Here is a 26531-nt window from a genome sequence, read left to right as displayed (position 1 = left end):
CACTATTTTCATATTTTTGGATTCTTTTTTCTTTTTTCTTTTTCCAGTTGGTTGTTTTTTGCTTCTTCATATTTCAAGTCTTTGACTTGATTCTTGTGATCATCTAGTCTGCTGTTGGAACTCTGTATAATAGTCTTTATTTCAGTCAATGTATGCTTAATTTCTAGTTGGTCCTTTTTTCTCACTAGATTTCTTGAGGGTCTCACTAAATTTATCAGCAGTTTCTAGAAAATTCTTGAAAAACCTTATAAGTGTGGTTTTGAACTCTATATCCAATAGTTTGCTTTCCTCCATTTCTGTCATTTGTGACCTGTATCTTTGTCTATGAATTTTTATGCTTCCCTGTGTTGATAGAGTGGCTTTCTGTGCTAGGTGTCCTATAGGGCCCAGTGGCTCAGCCTCCCCAATTACCAGAGGTGGACACTCTTGGTGCACCCCTTTGTGGTCTTTGTGCACTGTCTTGTTGTAGTTAAGCCTTGATTGTTGTAGGTATCACTGGGAGGAATAGTCCTCCAGGCCAATTGGCTATGAGAATCAGCTGTGTCTGCAGTGGGAGAAGTTCTGTGCTGAAGACACCCTTATGGGGCAAGACTTGCTTCAGTGGGGCTTTGGTGCTCACTGAGTCTGCCCTCTGAGTGTGTCCTTTACGGATCTGAGGAGTTTTAATCTGGATGGTCCCACTCTGACCACTGGGTACACTGGCTCATGGATCTCTAAGGAGGTGCTAATTTAGCCTCTGCCTGAGGCTACCCAGCAGGAGCTATGGAGAGATCTGCAGATTCCTCTTCTTTTTTTGAGGTTTGGAGGTGCCCTGATGAGGCCCAGCTGTGAAGCAATGCAAGCTGCTGTGGGGCCTTGGGCCTTCTTTTGGATGTTCTGGTTCTCTCTGACCCAGCTGCAGTTTGTTAAGTAATTTTCAGATTGCAAAGGGCCAGGCCTTTCATATGCAAAAGCCTCTGTGCACAGCTTGGGTGGGGCAGGGTCTCAGGGGATCAACAGGGTGGAGCAAGCAGCTATGACTGCTCCTCAGTCCTACCCTAAGAGGCCCCGCGTCTCAGTGTCCCGGTAATCGCTGCAAGTACCTCTGAGAGAAAGCCGCCTTAAGTTCCGCCTGCTGCCAGACAGTCCAGTTTCTCCCCGTATGAGTCTGGGTCCCCAGAGACTCGCCCAGAACTTGAATTCAGAGCAGTCAGGAGCTTGAGACTCCCTCCTGATTGAACAAGACAACCATGTCCTCAGTTGCCAGCCCTTTCCACGTGCACCTCAGTACCTCTGCACTTTACTTCCGCACCTCCTCTGAGTCTCAGTGTGCTTTTCTCTTTCCTTCTAGTTGTAGAATTTCCACTCAGCCAGCCTTCCTGTGGTTCTGGATGATGTCCGTTTTGTCTTTTAGTTGTAGTTTTGAAGTGGTTGTGCGAAGCAGCAATTTCCAGTGTTTGCCTATGCTGCCATCTTGGTTTCTTTTCTCTTCGTATTTTTGATGTTTAACTATAATGTGTCTAAATGTGGGGGTTTTTGCATTTAATCCTTCTAGGAGCTCACTGAGCTTCTAGTATATATTTTACAAAGTTTAATAAATGTTGACAATTATTTCTACAAATTGTTTTCTACTGCCTTTCTTTTCTTCTCTCAAGTTGCGGCTCACAGAATATTTAATTTAGACCTCTTAATGTCTCTAAGTCACAGACGTCTCATTTATTTTATTAAAATACTAGAGGCCCAATGCATGAAATTCATGCAAGAGTAGGCCTTCCTTCCCCTGCTCCTGGCACCAGCTTCCCTCTGGCACTCGGGATCCGGGCTTCCCTCCAACACCCAGGACCCGGGCTTCCCCCAGCTGCCAGCAGGCACCCAGGACCCGGACTTCCCTTGCAGCCCTGGCTTCTTCCAGAAAGTCATCCGGAAGGATGTCCAGAAGGACGTCCAGTCTAATTAGCATATTATGCTTTTATTATTATAGATTCTTACTCTCTGTACTTTACCTGGGATAATTTATCTTGATCTGCTTTCAGGTTTATGGATTCTTTCCTTCCAATTTCCAATTTTCTGTTAAGTCCATTCAGTAACATTTTTATTCTAGATAGCTTACTCTTCAGTTCTAGAGTTTCAGTTTTTAAGGAATAATTTCCATTTCTCTGTTGAGATTCCCCATCTTTATAGTCATTATAACCATCTTCTCTTATAAGTCTTTAATCATATTTTATTATAATGACTGCTTTAGAGTCCTTGTCTGTTACAATTTTGACATCTCTGCCTACTTTTTGTGATTACCCTATTCTAGCTACCCTGGCTGCCTCAAATTCTTTCTTCTAACTGTTTTCTCCTTGTGTTCTAGCTACCCCTTGTCACCTAAATAGAGATAGGTCCTCCATGAATAAGCCATTTAAAAGTGGATCTCACTCCATACACTTAGTATTGTTTAATAGTTGAACAGCCCACAGTTTCTGCCTGACTTTGGTTAACCTTCAGAACTTTAAATTTTTACAAAAATTTATCCAGAATTTACAATTGCTATTTTGTATTGGGTGAATCCAATAAAAACTATCCCATCATTGCTGAACTAGAATTATTTCTGAAATGATTAAATTATTCAGAAAAATAAAGTATCTGACTAAATAGTTTCCAAGAGATGGAGAAGAGAAAAAATAAAAGATTTTAAGATAGTGGCAGGAAAAAATAACAAAGCTGTTTTTGTATCCTATAATTACTGCAATTAATTTATTTAATGATTGAATTACATATGGAATTTTATTTGAAAAACATTAATTTCAGTATTTTTATTAAAAAAGAGAATGATCAAATCTTATCCCTCTTACAATTTATCTTATATTCCTTTATTGTAAATTTGCAAACCTAGGGTTCTGACTTTGTATTCCTGAGGGGTCCTGCCAGATCTGAACCCAGATAAGCAATTACATCAAAATAGGGTAAAGAAAAGAAAAAGGCATTATACAAATTTATTGTATAGAAAGAGTGGATAAAATCTTTGAGAGTTTTTATGCCAACAGACTTTCACAGTAAAAAGCATTAGAATTAGTCCAGTGTTTGGTGCTGCTTTTAATTGGGTTTTGTGTGCTTGCTTCCAGTTAAAGTTTTGAGACTTGCTTCCATACCTGTGAAGTGAGGAGTACAAGTATATTAATGGAAAGATCACTCCCAACTGTAATTGTTTTAACACTTTAAGAATTTATTGCATAACAACCAAACAATCAATAGTATGTTGTTCTTCATAAACAATCAATATGATTGTTTTCATCTGTGTGTAAGAGCATGAATTTATTCCATGATAAACTTCCCCTGAGTCCTTTTACAAAGTAAAAATTCAGGCATAAAGAAGTTAACTTATGAATGTATAAGTTTTAGCCAGAAAAACTATAAAGCTATTTATTGAAACTAGCTTTTTATTTTATTCAGGAAGTATTTAGTCATTCTGACTAGGCTTTGAGAAGCACTTATTAAGCAGGGGGAGGAGGATAAACAAACAGGAGATTCTGGGGAATAGGCAGAGATAGGGAAAAAAAGTGAGAGAATTTGGTGCCATCAAAGTCAAAGGAAGATAACATTTTAAGAAGGAAAGGGTAGTCAATTTAGGTTATTCAACAAGATTCATTATATTAAAATTTTATCAGGTTATTAACTGCTGCAAAGCAAAATAACACCATTGAAATGGGTTCATAATGTTATGACAGAGCTCCAGAAAAGTAATTATTATTGTATAGTTTTATTAAACATTCTTATGAATCTAAGTGCATTTTAGATAACAGTAAATTTTGCCAATGAATACCTCCATCCATGACAATGAGACTTCTAAAATTAACAACGTTAATTGTCTTTTTTCCTAAGGGGAGACCAAAATTAAAAGACTGTCTCTCAGATTCTTTGTCATGATGATGATGATGGACAGACCATCACAATAAAAAAGAATCCAATAAGAAACATGAACAGTTTCTGAGTTCATATGATTATTCCACAGAGATTTCCAGGGGTGTCACTAGGGCTTCAGAGTTGGTCAATTTCATGTTAAAGGGCTTCCCCATTAAAACTAGTTGTCAACGTTTTAGTACATACATAATTTTTAGAGAAGAAATTACAGCCAGAGAGAGCACATGATTGCCTAAATGTGTATATGGAGTCTATTCAAAAACTAAAAATAGAGCAAAGTCTCCTCCACTTCTTATGTACCTTACTGCTTTTATAACTTTCTTCAATTAATGTGTCCTTAAAATTTATGAGAACACAGGTATGGCCAAAAGATGTTTCAGCGTGAAATAGATAAATGAGAGCTATGTTCTGCTCAGTACAGGAGCAACTGTTACGGGTGACTTAATGTGGCTGATAAATTATATTCTCCTGGTTAAAGGGGCAAAACAGTAAGAAGACCACAGAAAACTTTATAGAGGAAATAAAAAGTATATCAAACTTAGAATAGAAGTACAAAAAACTAAGGAAAAAATAAATGGCACTAAGAGCTAGCCAGCTGGGTGTTGTATTATTTACTTCCTTTTTTGGGTAGCATTCTTTTAAGTCAGCAGCTTTCAAAATAATACCTTAGGTATTAGAAGACTTTCCATGGGGCAAAACAGTTCAGATAGCTTAATAGGAAGTAAATTTCCATATTCTCAGGTTCTATAAGTAATCTTTCCTCAAAATGATGTGCCTGAAAACATGACCCTGGTGTTTCTTATTTTCCTTAGCCATTGTACACTTAGCTTCTTTTACTTTATAAAATAAGGGCATCTCTTTTGTGCATGAAAAATCTTCTTACAATATGTGGTTCTTAGTGCAAATATTCTCTGAAGCACCTAAGGGACAATGGAAACACTGGTGTTGCTTTATAACTCATATCATTTCATGTAAAAATATAATGAACGAAGATAGAAGAACTTAATTTGTCAAATGCTAGATCATTAAAAATGTCTGTTGATGATAGGTCACAAGGACTTTCTACATATTGCATGGAAAGATTTCAAGGAATTGAGTGGCATGGCTAAAAAAACAAACAGACAAATAAGGTAGGGCTTACCTTCAAGATTAGATTGCTATAATTTTGTTATTTTATAGAAACCTTCCTATCTAATAAAAGAGAAACATGGCAATTAGCCATAACTTCGCTACCCTTCCCATTGGCTAATCAGGGAGATATGCAAATTAACTGCCAACCAAGATGGCGGCCAGCAGCCAGGCAGCTGACGCGAACAGGGAGGCTTGCTTGCTCCAGTGACGGAGGAAGCCAGGTTCCCCGCCTGCCGCTGCTGGCCTCTCAGCTGCAACTCTAAGAAACATTGTTACAAAAGAGAAGCTAAACAAAACCCCAGAAACCTGCTTTCAGTCCGCCAGGCTTCAGCCGGCAGGATCGTAACAGTGTTACAATTATAGAACCCAAACAAACCCAGATCCCTACTTGCAGCAGCCGAGCCTCAGAGCTAAAGACGGCTCTCAGCTCCAGTGACAGCCATAGAAGGTAAATAAATTCCAGAATAAAAAAGAAAAAAGAAATAAAAGAGAGGTTGGGAGTTTCAGTCACCCGCCAGCCTGAAAAGTTTGGATGGGAGAGAAGAGAGAAAGAGATAATAGTTGAAGGGGCTATTGATATTGGTAGAGTTTTTGTTATTTTTTTTATTTTTCAATTAAGAGAAACCTGAGTATAATTATAAACTGAGGAAAGAAAATAAAGGAAAATTTAATATAAGAAAAGGAAGTTAATATGTGAGAGATAAAGATCCCAGAGAAAATAGAATAAAATCTTAGATTGAGAATTTATTTTGTTGGGATAAGTACGTTTCTTTAATCCTGGAAAAATAAAACAAAACATTGTGAGAATGTGTCTGGTAATCCTTAAATCTAGAAGCAAGAGGTTGGAGGGTTGGAGGGTTGAAAGAGATCATATCTCATTGCTTCAAATTTCTTGAAAAAATAGGATATGAAGTCTGTTGACATTAAAGGGGACAATCTCCTGTACTATGTAATAATGTACAGGAGATTGGGAGAGTTAAATATTGAAGGCAGTGATGGTGATGCTAAATCAAAATAGATAAAAGGACGGATCAGTGGTGCTGAGGATTAAGCTGAAGTTTATTTAACACTGCCACTTTTCATTGCTACTAGTCTGCACCATAGTGTCACTTTCTTCAGCTGAAAATAAATGTCCAGTGTAAGAGGATGGAAGATTAAAACATACATATCAGGGTTGAGTAATTGTGGATAAACTTGGCAAGGAAACAGAGATGGAAGAAAAGCTAAAATGTTCAAGGAAGCATGGTCATGACTGGGGAGACAGACCTGGATAAAATTTTAGAAAAATTAATTAGAATGTTAATATAAGGTTGAAAGTGGGTGAAGTAAAAGTGAAGATATGAAAGATCTAGTAAGAGAGAAAGGATTAACCAGAGACTGAAATATAGATGTTGACTTTGTGGGTCCTAACAGAATATTTGAAGAGACAAAAGGAATTGGAGTTTAAGAGGGAGAGAGGCATATTCATAGGAAGGAGGGCTATTCTGTAATGGTGGATACATGATATAATGCATTTGTCAAAACTCACTGAAATATTGAATCCTAATATAAACAATTAACTTTAGTTAGTAATACTGTCTTCATTGATTCCATTGTAACAAATGTACCACACTAATGCGAGATGTTAATAACAGGGAAGAGTAGGGTGGAGTGGAAGGGTATGGCATGCCAGGGAAGGGGGAGGAGGGCAGTATATAGGCACTTCTGTACTTCATGTTCAATTTTTCTGTAAATCAGAACTACTTTAAAAAGATAAAGTCTATTTTTAAAAAATGGCCCACAATGATTTATTGTAAGAGACATCTACATTGAGACTGACATTTATTAGGAGGTTGGTAGGTTTGGGGGTGAAGAGGAATATTTAGCCAAGTCTCTACGTTTTTAATGCATGAGAAGAAAATATTTGGAAATCTATCTAGTGGAGGTGATAAGACAAGTAACTCTCAGAAGACATGCATGTAATTAATAAAATACAAGGGAAGTCACATGCATAGAGTCTCATTAATAGAGAGCAGAAATCCAGTATTTGAGAAAACAAATATACTTCATAGTCTACATAGAAGTAAATTTTCACTCCATGGAAACTCAAAATAAGGATAACCCCACCCCCCAGGGCATCCTGAAGCTCTTGATCTTTTCCTGTGCCTTCTGTGTTCATCCTCATTTCCACTCTATGATCCTACATATGAATAATAGGTTATTGCTATAGGAGGTCATGGTATTTGGCTGACTGAGTTCATGTCTACACCATCATAGCTAATGTTATCAATAGAGCCTTTACTGATTCTCCAGTGTCCTTTAATTCATTAGATATTGATTTTTTATTTTCATCTCTACAATGGCTATTCCAAACATTTCACATACTTTTTAAGTTTCCATTTATAGTCCCACTCTCCATCCTCGATACTCTTCTCATCTTTAGTTATTAAGGCTCATAGTTTACTGCAAATACTATGAGAATCTAGTATGAGTTCCTTGTTTTCTTACTCTTCAACCTCAAAATCCTTCCACGTAATCTCTTATCCTTAAAGGCAACGCAAAGACTTTGGATTAGAACAGAACATTAACTGTAGATACCGTTAACACATTTACTAGCCACATGAGCCTATGAGAGTTTTTAACCTTTTTGAATAGCTTTATCCACATCTGTAGAATTGTTGTTGTGATTACCAAGAAAATGAATTCAGGAAATTGTTTCAGGGAAGGCAAATAGCCCTCTTCTTAACAGCAGACTCTGATAGATTGGTAAAATTTTCCTTAGGTTATATATTTTAAAAATGTAATGAGTTCATATATATGTGAAGGAAGACTGACAGGATCTGTTGACAGATTAGATGGGGAAGAGCAAGGAGAAACAGGATTTGCTTATAGATTAGATAAGGAAGAGCAAAGCCAATGACTTCTTCTCGCTGAAGGTTTTGTATCTTATCTTTTCAGCCACAGAAGCAGAAAAAGACTTCCTTCGTTCCTATTTTCCTCAGCTCTACTCCCTACATTACTTGTAGCCATGGACATCTTTCACTTGGATTGTAGCTATAGATTTCCAGTTATTCTCCCTTTGTCCACTCTTGACTGCCTTCAGTACATTTTAACACAGCAGTCAGATGATTTAGTCACTCTTTTGCTGAAAGCCATTTGATAACCTTCCCATCCAACTTAGAGTAAAAACCATCCTTAAAATTATTTGCATACGCTACCCTACTAATTCTCATGTGACCTCCTCTGTTTCTCCCTCACTCCTGTGCTCTAAGCCCACAGTCCTTCTTCCTCTTCCACCACTTGCTGAACTTGGCCTTTTAAACTTCTTGAACCATCTTCCTAGAATGTTCTTCCCCCAGATATCTTTCCCTCCACCTCATATTTCACCCAATCTCTGCTGAAAAGTTATTATTAGAGAGGCCTTCCATGGCCAACCTAGTCAAGCAATGTCTGCCCTCTGCACTACCTATCTCCCCTTATCCTGGTTTATTGTTCTTTGTAACAAATGTCACCATCTTGCTATGCACCTACTTGTTCATCTTTCCCTGCTAAAATGTAAGCTTAATTGAGGAAAAGAGTTCATACATTTGATGTACCACTGAAACTTCAGTATTTAGAAAATATTTTTTACATCAAAGAATGAAAGCAGTCAAGTGATCTTTTATGATATACATTAGATAATAACATTCCTGTTACTAAAATTTTTCAATGGTATCTCATTGTTCTTTAATAAAATCAATCAACCTACTAAGTTTAGCCTTATCTAAAAGAAATTTCCATTTTTATTGCAAGGCTAAATTTTGGGCTCTTGCTCTTATAATTTTAAGTTTTTTAATCCACATAGCTCACTATATTCAGTCACTCCCACTTCACTACAATTGAATTGAGAGTGGGATCATTTAATAGCATAAGAACTAAAGAAGGCATACTTGGGTAGAAAATAGAGAGTCCGGAGGCAAAACTAATATTTTGGAAATGAGTAATGATAGTAATTAACATTTTCAAATAGCTGAGTGCTATTACAAAGCTTTAAGTACTGACTCCTTAAATCCTCACAAATATACTCAAAAATGCTTATAAATATATATAATTATATCCCCATTATGGATATAATAAAACCCAAGCACAGAAGATTAAGTAACTTGCTCAAGGTCACATAGCTAATAAATAGAAGAACTCAAATATGAGTTCAAGTTGTTTGACATCAAAGCCCATTCTCTTTACTATGGATACACCTTCCTGGAGCTATCCAAACAGAAAATGAACTAAGTAACTTCATATGAGTCTGGAGTTCAGGTAAGTAACCTGGGTGGTTACATGAGATTATTAAAAAGAAAACATACAGTGAGATTATTAGGCTGAATTTTGGATGAAGCCAAAGAAATAAACCATTTAAGAACTGACAGAAGAAAGTCAATGAAGAAAAAAACAATTGAGAATAAATAATAAATCAAAGAATAGCTGAACATGGGAGAAGAGGTCAGTTAGGATAATTAGCAATGAGACTAATTAGCCTAGAATGAAATTAAAGTGCCACTCTATCTTTCCTTACTTTGTTTTTCTTATATCTCAATCTTCCCCATTTTTGTTCCCTTCTCAGTGCTTAAAAACAAGCTCAAGTTATTCTCTATCTTAAAAATAATCTTCCCATACTTTCCAAGCTAAATTAATTAGATGTCTTTGGTTTCAAATGATGGTCCAATTGAAATGAACAAATATTTTAATGGCTTATCACTATCCAGGGATGAGATCCAGGCTCATCTCTTCAGGCCAACATCTTCTCTCCTCATCTCAGCTCTGCTTTTCATTGTGTTGTCCCAGTTCTCAGGCAGGCCCTCCTTTTGTGTCAGCAAAGTGATTTTCAGCAAGTCCAGACTTATATTTCCTTCTCTTACCTATCCCAATATCAACATAGATTCTCACTCTTTTTTTTTCCTAATGCTTACTCAAGCATATGTTTTCTATTGATTTTGAGAGAGAGAGAAAGAGAAGAAAACATCAATGCCAGAGAGAAACATTGATCCCCAACCAGGGATCAAGCTCCCAAACTAGGTATATGCCCTGACTGGGAATCAACCCAAAACCTTTTGGTGTATGTGACCATGCTCCAATCAACAAGTCATAAAGAGGTTATAAAATCCATAAAAAAATACTAAGACCCCAGAAGGTAATACTATAAAGATATAAATTTAGAATTTTAAAAGAGGAAACTGATAGACAACATAAATCTAAAAGGAAATCTATTGTAGTGGAATAGGGCAATTAATAAGGGTAAAAAAAATAAGGTATATATGTAAAATATAAATGCTTAGTGATTTTATAAAGGAAAAGCTATAGCTCTGTGTCAATAGCTTGGAACTATTTTATATGCTGTGTTTTATATTAAAAATATAATATCACTACAATTAGAGTCTCATATTTTAGTCAGCAATAATCTTGATAGCACTGGCAATTAACACAGATATCTGAGGAAATTAAAAAAACATGGTTTGAAAGTGACCAAATAATAATTATTAGCACTTATATAAAGCTAACTATTGCTGACAAAGTCAACATACTGTGCATTTATTAGCTCTCAGTATCCACAACATCCCTATGAGATAGATATTGCAGAAATGAAACAGAGAGAGATAATGGAACTTGCTCATGGTCACTTAGCCAAGTTGTAGTGCGTTCATGATTCAAACTCAGTCAGTTTGAATCCATAGTCCAAGTGCTAAATTCCCTTAGGAGTTTACATAGGGGAACAGAGTTCCAGTGTAAGTTTGGTTTGAAAATCATTTTAATAAACCAAGTTATATGACAGTGATAAAAATATTACTCAGAAACCATTCAGCATAGGTTTTTAAGACCTGCACAGTCAAAGAAGGTTCAGATGGAGTTTGGATGGGTATGAGTAGAAGACAAAAGTAAGATTATATAGAGAAGGATTTGGGGAGTGACTAAATATATTTGCATCTCTAAACTTCTCAAAATATCTCAATTCTTTCTTAAAAACCTGTCACTTCTCTCTTGTCTAAGAAAAACTGAAACACCTTAGAAAGGCATGCATTATTTCCCGCGGTCTGTGTCTCACTTCCCACTTACATTTTGTCACACTCCATATAGATCACATTCAACCTCAGTCGGCCTCATTTGCCCCTACTCACTTCATCTTCCTAAATTCTCAACCGTAGTTAAACTCCTGCTTTGCTCCATAAGGCTTTCAAACCATATCCACCTCCTGGTAATCTTGTGTTCTAAAAGCAACGATTTCACTTTTTTTTCAAACTAGGTTTTTGAAATATGAGGTTGTAGGTGTGGGTGTAGTTGTAGTTATATGTATAGGTTTAGGTATAGGTGTAGGTATAGCTATAGGTGTAAGTATATAGATATAGAGGCCTTTTCTTTGCATAGTCCTCTTTTGGAAACCAGAAGGCTGAAGTTTTTTTTTACTTTGTGTACCAAGCAGAATGCCCTATATTCATCCATTTATCCCCACACATTTTTGAATGCATGCAACATTCTGGGTGATGTGCCTAGCATCATAAATTCGAAGGAGTGGAAGACATTGTTCTTGCCTTCAAAGATCTCCTAGTGTACAGGGAAGACAAATGTGTAAATAAATAATTAAAACGCAGTGCTATAAATGCCATAGGGTAATACATACAGGGTGCCATGGCAACCCAGGGGCGGAGGGGCAGCCTTTGCCTGAAGAGTTGAAAAGATTTCACAGAAGGGGAGAAATTTGAGCTAGGTCTTGAAGATGAGTGGGAGTGGGAGAGGCAACAATAGGGATAATTATAAAAGCATGTTTGCCATGCTAAAGAGTTTGGACTTGATCATTTAGACGGTGAAAATTATAAAAGATTTAAAGATTTTTACATAAGAAAAACTGAGATTTAATTTAGCTTTAAGAAAGATAGCTGAGGTAGGGCCAAGGATGCATTGGAGCAAAGAAGGAAAAAGACAAATGGCTTTTCAAAGTCTAGAGAGGAACAAAGGAGTGCCTAAACCAAAACAGTAATGATCGGAGATTAACAAAAAGGATGATTTTGAGGAAACTATATTCTAAGATATAATTACTGGAAATTGAAACTTGGAGGAGGAGATAATGGGGTTGTTGAGGCTCAGTGAGAAATGTATCGGAGGAAAATGAGCATATGGACAGTTAAGGATAGAAATAGGGGCTACAGAAAGAGAGCAGATTGGAAAAGGGCAACATTGAGATGCAGAGTTTGGCTGTAGACATTTTGCTTTTGTGGTACCGAAAGAGCATCCTAATGGAATTTTCTAGGAGCAATTAGTAAATGTGCACGTGAAACCATGTGAATGTTGTTTATGGCTAACAAACAAAAAAACAAAAGCAGTTTAGGAAATACAGGTATTCCTCTCCATTACAAAAACTAAATTGGGAATGTTGGATTGACATGAATATCATGCACAAAATGGTTATGTAAGGCCCTACATTATTGGACTTGAGCCTGGATAAGGAGGATAGGCATAGTTATTTTAGCTACTAGGAGAGACAGAAAAGGCTAGAGGGAGGAGAGAGCCCCCTTGGGAAGAAGGGTTTAGGGCAGTGGTCGGCAAACTGCGGCTCGCGAGCCACATGCGGCTCTTTGGCCCCTTGAGTGTGGCTCTTCCGCAAAATACCACGTGCGGGTGCTCATGTACAGTGCAATTGAAACTTCGTGGCCCATGCACAGAAGTCGGTATTTTGTGGAAGAGACACACTCAAGGGGCCAAAGAGCCGCATGTGGCTCACGAGCCGCAGTTTGCCGACCACTGGAGGGGATCCCATCTGCAATGGAAAGGGACATGCTAGGGGCAATTGGGGAGGCATGGGGCATTAAGATAGGCCTGTCTGGGCCACCAGAACAAGTTTTATGAGGCACAATATTTATCCCTATTCTCATCTCCATTTCCTAAGAAGTTAAGTTTGTAATAATCCCATTACTCTGAAGGAGGCAGAGCTAATTAGTCAGGACAAAGACCAGATACTGTCTCTTGAGCAAACCACCCCCTGAGTTCAGGAGAAGGCAGAATATGAGGAGCTTGTGGATGAAGAGAGTCCGCACTGGGGTGCCTGAAGACTACCAGATAGCCCCATGGTTACAAAAACAAAATCGTTACATATTTTGATTGTATTTTTTCCATTATTGCAAACCAGTCTTGGAAATATCTATATCCACCAGTAAAACTCACTCACCAAAGAACCCCTCTCCCCACATACACTTGCCCCCTGATATATGCTCACAAGCCTTGTGAAATAAACACATAGCATTGCAGAGAGTCAGGATCAAAATGTGTGAAGAGAAAAGAGGCCATTATGGACCATTTAAATTGGACAATGACTAAGATTTTAATTCTTAAATTAGACTAAACAAGCATTAATGGACTGATTGAGTTTCCCAGAGTATGCCAGCTATAATCAGGCAAAAGTTAAAAAAGTGAATGTGGTCATAGGAATGTATGCTTGTATGTCTGAATGATGAGTGTTCAAAAAGAATCCACTTGATATAAATATCGGATGGGCTGGAGTATAGATGTGGGAAACCACACAACTGTGTATATAAGTAGAAGAGAAAGAAAAAAAAATGACCCAAAACACTGTTGTTTATAAGGAAAGATTTAACACTGATGGAGAAGGAGATCTGTGAAAGGAAATAAATTATGTAGATGCAAATTACTTACTGAATGGTTGTAGGAGCAATTTTCTAAATTTGCAGGTGATATTTAATTGGCAGACATTGCAAACAGTAAGGAGCAATTCAATCAGATAAAGAACTTGAATCGTTAAGCACTTGGTCTAATAGATGGCAAGCACAGATAAGTAGTGCATAATAAGTCTTGAATCAAAGCTAAAGAACGGAGAGTATTTGCCAATGGATATGATGCATCTAGGAATGGCTCAGGTTTAAAGAGAACTTACAGAAAAAGACAATAAAAAGTCAGTAAAATGTGTAGAATTTAAAAAAAATAAATGTGGTGGGTATAGGATATAAATTAATAGTCTACTGAATTAGTCAAAGCCAAGGTGATATAAAGACTGGTGCTAAGATGAAAAAAATCTCATAACTCAGGCTACATATATCCTGCGATCCACTATAAGCTATTGAAATGCCATCTATTACCTGGAATTTCATCTATCTATGGCCATGGTTTGGGGGTAAAAACAATGAGAAAGATAACTTCCAGGTATAAAAAGGAGTGCAAATTTGGGTGAGGATATTCTAAGTAACTTTTAAAGAGCACTTGAACTATGAAATTCTTTATGTACCTATGGATATAATCTTAGGCATTGTGTTTAGATTATTTGGCCATATTTATTTAGGATGCTCATTTCATAAAAGAATAGTCTATGTTAGTCTAGAAATTGTAAACAGAGAAATATGCTACAAGTGAAAGAGGATATTAATAATGTATCATGGTTGACTGACTAGTTAAGAAGTGATAGAGTCAGCAATTAGGTGCACACTATCTGCTAAATGAGTGAGATTTTGTGAGGCTGAGCTTGAAGGTTTTCCTGAAAGTAGTGACTTTGAAGTCACTGAACTTGGAATCCAGGTTTTGTAAAACACAAGCTCTCAGGGGAAAATATGGGAAATGGGAGGATATTGAAATGGTCTGTATTGTGTGAATGGTAAAGTCTGAAAACTTCAGAAATTACTTTAGCAGATAAACAAGGTCTTTTTGTGCTGGGGAATTATTTCTATTGTAATAAATGCTAAATTACTAGCCTCTAGTTGAATCAAGAGATTGGTGTCATTAGATAAAATGAAGTAAGGAGCAAGATTTGGAGAATTTATTAGGTAAATCCATCACATAAAACTTTGTAAATTTGATCATCTCTGAGTTGAGAAACCAAGTGAATCACTTTGTTAGAGAATGTGTTCCGAGGAAAGGCTCTAAATTCTCTAAAATAACAGCCACTTTTAATATCTGGTTTAGTATGTCAGGATCATCTTCATTTCTTTAGTTGTGTACAGTTGGGGGATCCTTCTGTAATGCGATAATTATAGAATAAGCCCTATTAGTTAGCTTTCCTGGACATCTTGCTATGAATTTTTCCCATTCTGTTGAAATTACACTGCTAGCTTTCCAAGACTAGAATACAAGCCAGCCTGAACTCCCCTCTCGTTAGCTAATAGATGAGATTTCGTTTCCCCTTACTAGGTTAAGAACACCTAGATCCTGGTTGGGAGATTTAATTGTATGCTGTGTTTTATGATGAAATGTTTATAGAATGTAAATTAAAATAGTAATTGCTGCCAAAACCGGTTTGGCTTGGTGGATAGAGCGTCAGCCTGCGGACTGAAGGGTCCCAGGTTTGATTACGGTCGAGGGCATGTACCTGGGTTGCGGGCACATCCCCAGTGGGAGATGTGCAGGAGGCAGCTGATCGATGTTTCTCTCTCATCGATGTTTCTAACTCTCTATCTCTCTCCCTTCCTCTCTGTAAAAATCAATAAAATATATATTTAAAAAAATAGTAATTGCTGTTTAACCCCAGAAAGCTATGCAGTGCAATGATATGGCTGTCCCTATACTGAAGGCATTCTCAGTAGCCCTTACTTTTGAACAGGTTGTTGTAGGAAAGAAGGTTGTTCTAACAAGTCTATATTCTTTTGGGGCAGTTTTATGTATTTGATCATTTTATGTTTTTCTGCTATGTGAATTAAGTAATAAACATTAGCATTTTTATAGGAAGAAATTGGGCAGCAGAAGTAATTTATCAAGGTCACAGAAGCTGGCAGGTCATTTTGACCCCAGGTTCTTCTAAATCTATTTTCATTTGATCATCCTCTCTTCAGCTCGTTACTTCTGTGTGGGATCAGCCTAAGTTTTGGCAGCTGGGGTTCTAGACAAGCCCACAAATTCATCCCCCATAGTGCAGTTGGGATACTGTGCTTGTGCAATGAAAGATGGCATACATTCACAAAATGTAAAAATAAAAAAAATGTATTCCTAAAAAAAGAAGAAAATAAAAAAATGTACCATGGTCTAGGAAAGTAGTTGATGTAATAGAGAATGCAGCCCCCCATTTCCTTGTACTTTTGCAAGGGTAAGTACCTGAACTGCTCAACACAAAGTTAACTTTAATATTAAAAAGAAATAGCAACATCCTTTATTACACACCAAATCATATTTGGAATCTTAAACATTCACTAGTACTTAGCAGTGATGTACCAACTCCATTAGAAGAATTTGATTTAAATTCACATACAATCAGAATGCAATATCAGAATAATATCAGAATGAATATTTAGAAGGAGAGCCATACCTTGAAAGGTAACATGGGTTTACTCTTGCTTGCCATTTGGATATTCCAGATTTCAATTATTTTAAGTCTTCATGATTCTGAGTTTTTCTCTGTAACTTGATTATGTTATAGTGACATACTTTGAAATAAGTAAAGACTTCCCTGATTAAAACAAGCAAACAACAGGCACCTAACAAGGCTGAAGCGTATCAAAGGAGGGGGGTGACTGCAGAAGTTCCCAACCAAGGTCATCTGAATGTGTCTCTTCCGTTGTATTTCACTTAATGCTTCATAGATTCACTAGGAGCACAGCCAGTCTAGATTCACTTCTCATAGAGACAAACTGTTTCTGGAAGCCAGTTCTCTCTCATTTACAGAGAGCTTATATTCCCCCCTGCAGAGCTATAAAAACATCTGTAATCGCAATCTTAAGTGAATTCTTAAATGATGGAAAATTTTTTCTGTAATGAAAATAAAAATTCACTCAGTTCTCCTCATTATCCTTGGTTAGCATTTTATTGAAATGTGGATTTGCAGTTTGGGTGTTTCAGGCAGAGATTGCTTCTATATGCTCTGTGCACAAGCAGCCTTAAGATGGCTTCTCAGAAAGTTGAAAAAGTCTCTAATGACTAAAAAACTCTTTCTCATGGTCCTTTTCTTTGAAGAAGTTATTTCCTCTCAGGAACTGCAGAAATGATGTTATTTTCAAATCCCTTTTAATGCTGCAGGATAATGCCGGAACTAGTTCAGTTTATAAATAACTTGTAGCTTGCTTCCTACTTGGCATTCAGTAAGAATGTATTGGGACCTAATGTGTGGCTGGCATTGTGGGGCTACACAAAATATAGAACACAGAGTTCTTGTTCTCCAAGAGCTAGATAGTGAGATGGGAGGTGGGAGGTGGAGGGAGAGGAGAGGAGAGGAGAGAGAGAGAGAGAGAGAGAGAGAGAGAGAGAGAGAGAGAACTCACAACCAAAATTTTCTTCCAGTCTCAAGGATCAATTATTATCTATAAGCTGGTCACTTTTCAAACTTGCTTCTACAGCTCAGATCTCTCACCTGAACTGCAGACATATTTCTAACTATACTCAGCATTTCCTGGTAGATGTTTAATGGGTACCTTAAACACAACATGTTCAGAATGGAATTTTGATTTCACCACCACCCCACAACCTGCTCTATCCACAGCCTTCCCTGCCACATTTTATGGCCTCTCCATGAACATTTGTCCACAAACTTTGAGTTATATCTGAAACTATAAAGGATATTTAAAGGAATAATTCATAGATTAAAAAATCATATCAGTTAAAATAAAAGAATGAAAAGAAATATATTTAATTTCGTCTCCAAAAGCTAAAAAAATTACAGATTTTAACAGGAGATAAGAATGAAAGGAGATAAGAATAAAAGTAATAATGTAACAGAAAAAATAGTAAATGAAATTCTTGTTCTTAGAAAATATCAACAAAAGAGACAAGTCAACAAAAGAGACCAGCGATGATGAAACTTTTGATCTCGGCGTGTCAGCATTTTGAAAAACCCTAACTTAACTCTGGTGCTGTGTCACATATAGCAATTTGTTGATATTTGAAACCATAGTAAAACAAAGATTTATATTTTTGATATTTATTTTATATATTTAAATGCCTTTTAACAAAGAAAAATCAACCAAAAAATGAGTTCCCATGTCACCTCTGACATGCATGTCATAGGTTCACCATCACTGGCCTAGACCAATTTCCACCAAAAAAAGTTATCAAGGAACTCCTCCACATAAAAGGTCCAGACCCAGCATGTTTCACAGGAAACCTCACCCAGTCCTTTAGAGAATAGAACTTTCAATCTATTCTAGAGCATGCAAGACATGATCCTGGATTCACTAGTTAGAGTCCAGGATGGAGGAGTCATTTCAAATCAGGAAAAAAAAAAAATATGGATTCTTCTAGAACAACGTTGAGGTAGTTGGCTAATTATTTTTGGGGTAAAATTTTAGCTATCTGACTTTAGGCAAAGTTGCTTAATCTGTGTCTCAATTTTCTTATTTATCAAATGGAGATAATATTTGTATTGCACAGGGTATTTGTGAAGATTAATTAAATTAATCATTGAAAAGTAGGGAATAGTAAGCACAGTCTAAATTTTAAATAGTAGTAGTAATAGTCATAGTAATAAAATATCCTTAGTACTCAACTTTGATTGTATTGCTTGTTGTCATACTATGCACTAAGCTATAATCAAATTAATACCATCCTTTCAATGAGCTCACAAATACATTAAATAGAAGTTTAAAAGTAAATATCTGAGAACATTAAGGGAATTCATTGGTTGCTTTATTAGGATTTGAATGACTTCTTTATAACTTTTTATCCTTTCAAATTTTTCAGGATTTTTTAATTGTGATCTTTATTTCTGAATGAAAGTTATTTTAACAACAATTTAATTGATTATACCTGATATTATCCAATGTGTTTGTAGTTAAAACTAAAATATTAACTTATAACAGTGACATATTAAAACAAATCTATGTTTTTTTTTCAAATAAATATATCAAAATTGACTAAGAAAATTAATACTTTGCAATTAAACAATTTGGTCATTTTTCTTACCCTCAGTACTTTATAGTTTGATTTCTACTATGATTAATAATAACTGATATGCTGTATTTACCTGGAAAGTTCTGTTGGCCTTTAAAATCTTTAGATTTTTTAAAAATAAAGTATTAAGAACAAAACATTTGTATTCTTGCCCTAACCGGTTTGGCTCAGTGGATAGAGCGTCGGCCTGTGGACTGAAGGATCCCGGGTTCAATTCCGGTCAAAGGCATGTACCTTGGTTGCGGGCAACATCCCCAGTAGGGGGTGTGCAGGAGGCAGCTGATCGATGTTTCTCTCTCTCTCTCGTCGGTGTTTCTGACTCTCTATCCCTCTCCCTTCCTCTCTGTAAAAAAAATCAATAAAATATATTAAAAAAAAACATTTGTATTCTTATATTAGCAAAAATAGGACAATTATATAATAAGGTCCCAATAAAGTGTTTTTATCATAAGTAGTGTGAATGATATGGGGACAAATTTTAAGAGAATTGAAGCTTATGATAAGCTCTCTTAATAAGTTAAAATTTCTAGGTCCAAACGAATGATATCCTTGGGAAATGAATGTCTTTCCTGGGGTGATATATGAGTTACTATAAATAATATGTACAAAACATGAAAAAGGGAGATGTTACAGAGATTGGCATATTCAGAATTAGAAAAATAAATTTATTCTGACAAATCACTGAGTTTCATCAGAGTGGATTATTAATCAGACATGTTGTAGGTGGTAAAAAAAATTAACAGTTCATTTTCTTTTTTGATAGCATTAACTATTCATGAGACAATGAATATCTGATCACACATGTATTTTGAGTTCAATAATGCCTTTTATAAAGCACTTACATGGAGAAACCTGGCTGGATGATAGTGCAGTAAAGAACACTCATAGGTGATTTTAAAAATATCTAGAGTGTTAACTAATGAACTATCGCCAAAGTAGGTAGAACTTTAACCTTTAGAGGCAAGTTGCAATGCTTTGAACTTTCTCATTTACTTTTCATCAATATGTTACTAGTAACATGAATTAAAGGCCTGTTCTGTAATTTACAAATAACTCAAAGCTAGTAGAAAAAGTTGATATAATGGATGATAGGTAAAGGTTCAAAAATATTTCAGACAGATAGGAATGATACAAAGAACCAAAAAATTAAATTGTTGAGGGACTATTATAAAATCCAACATTTGCTTCAAATCAGTTGCATAAGATTCATGAGAATCTCTAGATTTTTAGTGTTTCATTTAAAAATATTTAAAAATGTATTTGACCCTAAGCTCTGTATAAAAATATGTTATAATTTACCTAATAAAAATGATTCAAACTCCAATGACATTAGAAAAAAATACTTATATTGTCCATATCAGTTGAGGAAACATTGATGAATTATACTACAGGGGAATGGCTAGTATTTTGAGGAACATGGAAATCATATCTTGGAAAGAGTGATTGAATAAGAAGTTACTTTCAGGTTTAAAATAATATTTCCTAAGGAGGAATAAGATAGTGTTCTTCAAGTATTTGAAAGATTGTCATCAGGCAGATCTATTTAGATTAATACTGTGATTTATAGATGATAAAACTAAGACACTTAATAGATGATATAGGTCAGCACATACCAATTTAGTATCAAATAAATGTTTTATAATAATTAGAATGCTTCAAATATAAATTATTCATATTGTAAAGAGGCCATTGGATTAGTTTTAATAGCAAATAAAATAATGTTTGTAGAATATATAACAAGGCATTAAGTATATAGTAAGCATTAAATAAATGCATAACTTCAGTATAATTGATATAATGTTCTTAGCATTATGTTCAAGCATAAATTAGATGATTATTTATTCAATATGATCATTTATTTCAGATTAAATTTAAATAAAATGTTTTTCAACTTAAGCTTAAGCTTCTAAGATTCAATGATCATATGGCCAATTAGTCACCCCCATTGTATTTTCTCCTCTTCTTGACTTGAAAGAATGCAAATCTTGTCTCCTTTAAAAAAAGTTATAACTGTTTTAATTAAAATAGTTTGAAAAAATTACTTATATTCCAGTCTTAATGCTAGTTCTTATCAAAATGTAAACCATCATTTTTACATAAAACATTTGAAATAAAATATTTTATAATATATTGACCCTACTATAGTAAGCTCTTAATTACCTTAACTAATTTCAAATAGCATAAATATAAATATATTGAGAAACCTAGAAACTTATTTTAATTATTGAAGTAATTATTCATCAAGATATAAATGTCTTATTACTCCTATAAAAGTTAGTAAATTTTTATTTTATCATTTTTTTGTATTCTTTAAAAACGCCTATCTATTGGGAATGCTGAAAAAATAGAGAGATATAGAAAATAGGGAAATATAAGAATTAGATAATAAACATTTAGTAAATGTTAATGTTTATTCACTCATATGTGTAGCAAATATTGATTGATCATGAATCTATGCTGGACAAGTCTGGTAGATACCAGGAATATGTCATATTAGAAAAAGCGAAATCATAATCCCTGCATTCATAGTTACATAGTAGAAGAGTCAGATATTATTCAAAGAATTATACAAATATGTTTAAAATTATAACTGTCATAACTGCTGGAGAAGTGATGGATATAGGCTTCTGATAATGTAAACAAGAATTATTATTTTTTTAAAAATAATTATTATTTTATCAAAGGGAGTCATGTATAGCTTCCCTGAGGAAGTAATAATTGAGCTGGATTAATGAATATGTATGAGTTTACTTGGAGATGTTTTAGGAGGGTCAATCCAGACAACGGAAACAGTACATACAGAGACCATGCATCTGGACAAAGTGTTGGGAAAAAAATGGTTCAGTATGAAAGTATTTGAAAGATTGTTATCAGACAGTCTATCTAAAGATGTCTAGATATCTTTAAAGATTTGTATCTTTTTTCTAAGAGCAATGCAAGTCTACTGAAAATCTTTCAACTGTGGCAGGTCAGATTTTCTCTACAGAAAGGTAGAGAAGAGGAAAGATAGATTTCATGTACACTGATAAGGAGCCTGGAAAGCAATGATGAGAGCTGTAAATAGTAGAGAAGTGAAAGGATATTAAGATTCCTAGGAAGTAAAATAAGTAATGAGGCCACTATGAAGACTTAAGTAGAAAGATATTCATCGAGGCAGGAGACATTGGGAGATGACTGTTTAGAGTTGAATATAATGAATATGATCTTGGCCATGTTAAATTTGAGATGTTTTGGAGACATCTAGCAGAAATGTCAAGTATGTGTTTGCACAAATCAGTCTTGACTCCAATACTCAACTTGAAATAAAATTTATAAATCTATATGTAAATGAGAACCTTGGAAGTTATGGACATGAATGGGATCACCTCGACAGAGAATCTTGAATGGGAAAAGAGTATAGGCCAAAAGACAGAGGATTGCCTACATAAGCTTGAAAAAGGAACTGAGAAAGAGGCTTATATTATATCATGAAATCCAAGGCAAAGAATCTTTATGATGGAAGGAGCAATCATCACTCTCAAATGTTGTCAAGAAGCCTAAACAGATGAGCACTAAATTGTGTCCCTTTGGTTCGGCAATGTAAAGATTAAGACAGGCTGTGTGTGTCCACTGAGTAATAAGTACTCAACAATATGGGTACAAAAGAATTTTCCCAGTGTGACTGAGAGCTGTGGAAATAGAGATAAATCTTTAAGTAAACTGACTATGAAAAAAGAAAGAGAGAACAGATAATAATGAGAATCAGAGGTCATAGAGAGTCAAAGGAAAGGCTTTTCTCTTTTTGTTTTTATTCTAATGAACAAGAGTTCAATAATCTTTTCATAGGAAATCTATGAAAATGATGATGTTTATAGGATGATGTTGAATACATGAGGCAGGAATTTAAGTATCTTAAAGAGAGGGGATTGGCCTCAGACAGGAAGGAGGACAGCTCCTCTGTTGTAAACATAGGCTAGTAGAGACTGGGTGTGGGATATAGGCTGAGAGGTGAAAATAAGTGTGAATTTTAATCTACCTTCTATGTTTACTACATAATAGCAGTGGAGGTCATCCTCCAAGAGATAGGGTGGAAGTGAAAACATTAAAGGTTTCAAAAGAGTAGAGTTTTGAAAAACCATTGTACGAAATTGGACAAGTGAATTGACATACATACATACATCTATAATAATAAATACGTAATATTCAAATTGACTAAAAAGCCAAACAGAGGAACGACCATCTGGATGACCACGCTATGACACCCACTGGCGCCAGGCCAGCCAGTGCAGGTGTGATGTGATTGGTTGGGGGCCCGGCCATCGCCCCATGATCGCCCTGCAGAGGGAGGTCCAGGCCACTGGCTGGATAGGTGATCAATAGGGGGCTCCACAATCACCCCAAAGAGGGAGGCTCAGGCCACCAATTGGCGAACTGCGGCAGATGGGTGGGGCCTACCTGTTTGGGGGAATTGATGGAGGGGCCCCATGATCAATCGCCCCAAAGAGGGAGGCCCAGACTACCCAGCCAGCGGCACTGTGGCGGGTAGCCTGGGCCTCCCTCTGTGGAGGTGATCGATTGCAGATCCCTGGCCAGGTGGGCAGGGCCTACCTCTTTGGGGCAATTGATTGTGGGGCTCCCAGACTGTTAGAGGGCACAGGCCAGGCTGAGGGACCCCCAACCTCCCCCCCCCCAGTGCATGAATTTCGTCCACCCAGCCTCTAGAATGTAAATAAGAAAGATATTTAGCTAGCTATATGATGATAGATGATAGATAGATAGATAGATAGATAGATAGATAGATAGATAGATAGATGATAGATAAATGTAGTAATGATTATCTCTGATCATTTTTGGTTGTTTGGATATAATCAAGAAGTTTTACAGCCATCTTTGGGGATCAGTGGTTCTTGGCTTTTTTTCTGCCTAAATACAGCTTCTCTAATATAAGTAAGGACCATCACATACTTATATCAAACACAGTGGTCTGCTATCTCATTGTTTCTAAAGCAGGGGTCCTCAAACTTTTTAAACAGGGGGCCAGTTCACTGTCCCTCAGACCATTGGAGGGCCGGACTATAGTTTTAAAAAAAACTATGAACAAATTCAGCAACAGGCAGCGGCGGCAAAAACACCCGGCGGGCCAGATAAATGTTTTCGGCGGGCCCCATGTGGCCTGCGGGCCGTAGTTTGAGGACCCCTGTTCTAAAGGATGGACTGAAGCACTTCCTTAGGATGGTATATATAAACCTCAGAAAAGGGGAAATGTGTGTGCATGTGTATATATACTGTGTCCATGTAAATATATTTCTTGGTAAAGCCCATTATACAGAGTGGGGGAAAAGTAGGTTTACTGTTATTCATATGGAAAAAATACAATAATTAATTAATAATAATACAAGGATAAACTCTGTGTTTCATGTACTAACAACTGTAAACCTCCTTTTCCCCCACGCTGTGTGATTCCGATATACCCTCCACAGGGAGACTGGGAATTTCTTCTTGAGAACAAAATAAGTAAGTGTTGAGAGTGAACCAGGAAGGTCTCTGTAGAAATATGACAAACTATTATATTTAATAAATATTTTAGCACATGCAATACAATTAGCTACCTTTTTAAAAAATTAAAAACACATTATTCTATAGATATCATTCTTTTTCTCATGATATAAATTCACTTTGTGTTACTACAGGTCTCTACTTGAAAAGCAGTATATTACAATTCCTATTCATAATCATTTTGATCCAAAACATTTAATTACTTATCAGCAAACTATTAATGAACATTTAAAATAATCAACATGTTGTCAGTAAATATCTCCTTAGGTCGAATTTCCTGACTTTAATTGAGTCATAAAATGCTTGGGTCACAATACATCAATTAGTAAATTACTGATCCATAGCACTTTACTGTCCTGAAAAAGTAAATGTACCTTCTGAGAGCTTGATTGATTCCCGGAGAGTTATTTATTCAGCATTAGGATCACAGTAGTCATAGTGAACATAGTTATATTTATTTCATAAATAGATAAACTGAAGCTCAGAAAGTTAGAACTGGAGAGCTAAGGATCCAGGTTAGATTTTCAATCTGAAAAAGCCCAGTTCCTAATATCTAGCTATAAAAAAATAAATACATGAGTTTGAAAGCAGCCATAACTATTTCTCTGTAAGTCCATTTTCATATAGTAATTATTAAGTTTACTACTTCTCAGTTAATTCTAAACTCATGGTACTGAAATTAATATGGCTTTGTTGCATTGTAAATATTGTACTTTCTAAAAACAACATTTCAGACTTTCTTAAGTAAACAATTATACTTAAACAATTATACTACCTACAATATGGTCTTTTAGAAAATGAATGATTTCTTGAAGTATGGTAAAGTGTTATGAACACAGGCTTTGGAATAAGAAAAACATAGCTTTAATATGACTTCTATACTTATTAAGTGCAGGAACAGAATATGTATGTATATATGTAAATACATTTTAAATATATTCTAACTAAATATTAAATTTTTGTGACTATGCCTTCGGAGATTAGATTTATCTGAGTTGGTTTAGCATTATACTAGACATGTTATTTTTCATTTGTTCTTGTCCCCAAAAGCAAAAACATCAGTTTCCATATTGTTTCATAAAACAATAAAAAAGAAAAATAATGAAAATGGTCAACAAATAATTTACTATTGTTTGCATTTGTCTGGAAGGAGTTTCCCACAGCTTTAATCACAGCTACAGATCATTATTTCAAAGACTTCATCTTTTATATACTTAAATATGTTTTTCATGTCATAGAATTTAAATTTGAAGTCATTTTTTAGTGTTCTCACTGCAATTCTGCTATGCACTTTAAATAAATAAAATAGTATATGCTATAATTTTGAGGGCTGTCACTCAATCTAGGGTGACACAAACTGAGTGAGATGAGAGGATATAACTCCAAGAAGAATTATTTTTTTTCTTAATTTTTAGTTGTTCATTAAAATGTTTCTGAGGTTTATTCAATAAGATCATGGTAGAGACCTCTGGTATATGACATACCTTAGTGCTATGTGAAAGCTCTAACACACTAATATGTTTAGAGCTCAGTAATATAAATTTTGATACAGAGAAATCTAAACAAAGGGTAAAATGCTATGTTAAGTTTTTAAAATAAAATACCTAATAATTTACATGTTAGAGACATATTGAATATCTCAGGAACATTTTCTCAGAAAGAATTTTTTAGAATAAGTTTTGCCTTTGTTACTGTGTTAATGAAGACTTTGATAAAATGACCCCAGGAAAAAAGACAATTTCCTTAAGGTATTATCTACATCTAAAATATTCTTCTTAGGCTGGTCCTAGTGCAGTGGTGTCTTACAACTAATTGATCACAGCCAGTTACAGATTTCTTTGTTCCTTCTCCACTCCCACTGCTTCACTTGACTAGCCTAAAAATAATAATAATAATAATAAATATTCTTCACTGATTTCACATGCTTATTTCACTGGTGATATGAACAAGGTAATTTGTCTGACTCTGGTGGGGCATAGTTTGCAGTAAGAAATTCAAAATTCACACACAATTCTCCTCTAAGAAGTCTCTGCAGTGTTTTTCAGTTTATATATAAAAAAAGATTTAAGATGTTGCCTGAGGCATCTATTTTTTTTTTCCTCAAGGCAAGCCAAAATGTCACAAATCAAATTGTTTTTCACACTCTTAATGAATTCTTCTCTCTT

General features: G+C 35.5%; 1 protein-coding gene across 1 annotated transcript in view; it reads left to right on the top strand.

Moving 5' to 3' along the window:
• The window catches only part of GRID2 (glutamate ionotropic receptor delta type subunit 2), a 1378765-nt gene that overhangs the window by 1016629 nt on the left and 335605 nt on the right, over positions 1-26531 (top strand). The window lies entirely within an intron of this gene.

Source organism: Myotis daubentonii, chromosome 1 (assembly GCF_963259705.1).
Source record: "Myotis daubentonii chromosome 1, mMyoDau2.1, whole genome shotgun sequence".
Taxonomy (NCBI): domain Eukaryota; kingdom Metazoa; phylum Chordata; class Mammalia; order Chiroptera; family Vespertilionidae; genus Myotis; species Myotis daubentonii.
The sequence above is the reverse complement of the archived record's forward strand: the minus strand, read 5'-3'. Positions and strand labels throughout refer to the sequence as shown.